A 3,482-nucleotide genomic window follows, 5' to 3' on the forward strand; every position below is an offset into this window, starting at 1 on the left:
CACATGTTATCTTGTTATATCACTATTTTGTGGTAACTATTTGTTTCCCACCAAATACAATTATCTTATTATTTGTGATTTTTTTTTTAAATGAAAAGAATAACATTCTATGCAAACTTTCAATTATTCAAATTTTGTAATGTGATTTCCAAAATTTTTATCTTTAAGCAAATACACTTCGTCAAAACAAAAATAAATCTTCAAAGCAAATACGGAACTAAAGTGTTTTTTTTTAATAAAAAGCAACTTGAGCTGCACATGACAACCCCTATGTCATTATTCATTGGAATTATGTTTTTAATTCCTCTCACCTAACCAAACCAATAAATCTCTACTTATCGGAATGGCTTTGAGCCATACATTGAATGATTGAATACTAACAAGTGTTGTTTTAAATATACATGTTAAGAAACTAAATATATAAATAATGTCTTCAAATTTGTATATTTAATTTCTCAAAAATAAAAATGGCTTATTTTTAACACAATTTTCATTTTTAATTCTTTAACATTGTTCGGAAAACCATGGGAAAGCAACATACACAACATCCTTGCCTTACTTCATATAAAACATGATACATGCAAGACCCAATTTGTTGCGAAAATAATTACACTCCTACGCCCAAGTAAATGTGTAAGTTGAGAAGAATGATAGGTAATTGTGGTGAAAGCGTATCAGATACTACTAGCTGTACTCCTTATATAGGAAGGTAGTGGATAAATTTGGTAGGAAAGGCCGTTATGCAGCTTCACTAAGTTCGACGATAAAAGTGGATATTTGTTGATTTGTCTTGCGGACCTAATCATCCAAATTCCTAAAGACACGCATGGCTGTTTCAATGGACTTTGCTATTTTTTGGGCTATGTGGATCGTGGGCCATGTCAAACAGTTGTATTTAAGCAGTAAACACTGTTAGCTTTTGTACCTCCATTTAAACTTGTACTTCCAATTTGTTAAAAACTCAGTTTTATCCTTAATAAATTCATTCATGTGAGCGGTAAAAAAAAATTACTCCAAAATCTGAATCCTCGTTGAAATTTCCGGTAAGTAATTTTTTGCAACTAAATTTTCGGTAGTTATATTTATTACCGAAAATTTGGTCAATGAAATTTCTGGTAGTTGTATTTTCAATACCGGAAATTTCAAATTTCCAGAAGCATCCGTAAATTTCAAAAATTTTGAAAAATCCGGTAGTTAGTTTTTGTTCAATGGAAATTTCGTTTTTTGAAATTTCCGGTAGTTAATCTGGAAATTTCAAAAATCCGGTAGTTATTTTTTTTATTTGTTTGTTATTTTATTTTAATTTTTTTTTTGAAATAGGGATAGAAAACACACAACCAGTATTTATAGATTTAACTGAAACATTTACAACTGATCAAATTTTTGAGTCACGAGAAGCTGTCATATCATGGGCAAGAGAGATAAGTCGACAAAATCGAGTAGCAATTATCATTACTCGATTAGACGTAGAGACTGGAAAGAGAGGAAGAAAGTCAAAATTAATTCTTGGTTGTGATAGAGGTGGACAATATAAGTCAAATAAAAATGACACATGTACTTCAACTAAAAGGTGTGGATGTCCGTTTAAACTTAGATCGAGACCACTGAAAAATGATGAATGATGAATTATTAGTTTAATCTGTGGACTTCACAACCATGAGTTAGTAGCTACTTTTGAGAATAATGCATTTATGGGACGCTTAACAGAAGAAGATAAGAAACATGTTGACGAGTTGACAAAATATCACGTTGCACCGAGACACATCTCGTCATATTTGAGAGATCGAGATACGGAGAATGTGACTAGTATCTATCAAATTTACAAGCGACGAAGTACATACAGGAAGAATTTGATGGGACCTAGAACTGATATGCAACATTTGTTGAAGTTACTTGAAGCTGAGAAATATACTTGTTGGAGTAGGACTCATGAGGACTCCAACGTTGTGAAGGATATGTTTTGGACGCAGCTAGATTCCATAACTTTACTGAACATGTTCCCTCTTATATTGATCATGGATAGCACCTACAAAACCAACAAGTATAGGTTACTGTTGTTTGAAATTGTTGGTGTAACTTCAACTGGGTTGACATTTAATGTTGCATTTTCTTATATGGATTCTGAACGTCAAGACAACTTTTGGTGGGCATTGGAGAAGTTAAAAGAGTTGTTTTTTTCAAACACGTCATTTTCTCAGGTGATTGTGACTGACAAAGAACTTGCTTTAATGAATGCAATTAAAGTTGTATTTCCATCTTTAATAGTCATTTCACTAAATGGCAGGTTGTAGTACCCTAATTTTGTCCAATTTATTTAAAAATAAATAAAAAAGGAAATATATATTAAAAAGGAAGTAATTATATTTACAATAAGTAGGTTCATCAATTTACAATGCTAAATCAAGTTATAATTACAATTACAATCAAATTGCAACCATAAATATTAAATCAAATTAAATTACAATAAGATTTAAACCAAACTAAATTAATTTACAATAATTTTTAATTTGTTGCTGTTGTTGCCTCTCTGCCTCTCTATTTCTGATGCAGTGTTTGACTCTATTTTGTTGCTGCCTTTCTGTTTCAGATGTAGTTGTCATTGACCTATGCTTTGTAACTAATTAGAGAAACATAAAAACATTTTTTTTAAGTCAGTCTTGGTACACTTTGTGCAGAACAAAGAGACAAAATTTTGAGTTTAAAAAATAAACTAAGGGACAAATTAAAGCTCAGCAACAGAACATATCAAAACAAATAAGTCAAAACCATGAATGCATCAGAGGTGTAGAAAAAACGCAGATGATGAGCAAAGGAAATGAAACATCAAACAGGAAATAGATAGATAAGGACCAATGCAGACCAAAAAACGACTAAACACATAAAAAACTCTACAAATATACCCTATAAAATTTCAAAGAGGAGGAAGGGATCGGAGATTAACACCATTAAAAACGCACAAAGAAAGACAAAAGTGGAAAACCCAAACCTTCATATCGTCACCCTCGTCGTTGGAACCGGTGCCTTTTGGAGCGACCGCACCATCCTCCTTGGTCTTCTTCTCGCGGCCTCATTCCGGTCTTCTTCTCGCGGCCTCATTCCGGTCTTCTTCTCGCGGCCTCATTCCGGTCTTCTTCTCGCGGCCTCATTCCGGTCTTCTTCTCGCGGCCTCATTCCGGTATCTTTCTGCCTCTTTCTCCTTCGTTCTTTGTTTCTTCTTTCTCACCAACTCTACTTGTGTTTTCTGTAAACACCAAAGCGGCCGCTCCCCCTCTAAATTAGGGTTTTCTATTTTAAACTTTGTGTTTTGTTTAAGTTGGTTTGGGCTTGGGCTCCTTACTACTATTCATTTTAATCTAAGCCCATATGCAACTCAGTTCACTTAAATCTATTCATTTTTATTTTACTAATTTTATTTCATTTAAATTTTAATAATCTCAACTCATTTAAATTTTAATAATCTCAACTCATTTTTATTTTACTAA

The 3,482-nt window shown here is 32.7% G+C and overlaps 1 long non-coding RNA gene across 1 annotated transcript; it reads right to left on the reverse strand.

Moving 5' to 3' along the window:
• Positions 1–2,339: 2,339 nt before the first annotated feature.
• LOC140919256 (uncharacterized) lies at positions 2,340–3,401 on the reverse strand. Its single transcript, XR_012161843.1, has 2 exons — positions 2,987–3,401; positions 2,340–2,617 (listed from the first exon to the last, which is right to left on the reverse strand). It is a non-coding gene; the product is annotated as an uncharacterized lncRNA (long non-coding RNA).
• Positions 3,402–3,482: the final 81 nt, after the last annotated feature.

The sequence above is a fragment of the Cicer arietinum genome, chromosome 2 (genome assembly GCF_000331145.2).
Source record: "Cicer arietinum cultivar CDC Frontier isolate Library 1 chromosome 2, Cicar.CDCFrontier_v2.0, whole genome shotgun sequence".
In the NCBI taxonomy this organism is placed as follows: domain Eukaryota; kingdom Viridiplantae; phylum Streptophyta; class Magnoliopsida; order Fabales; family Fabaceae; genus Cicer; species Cicer arietinum.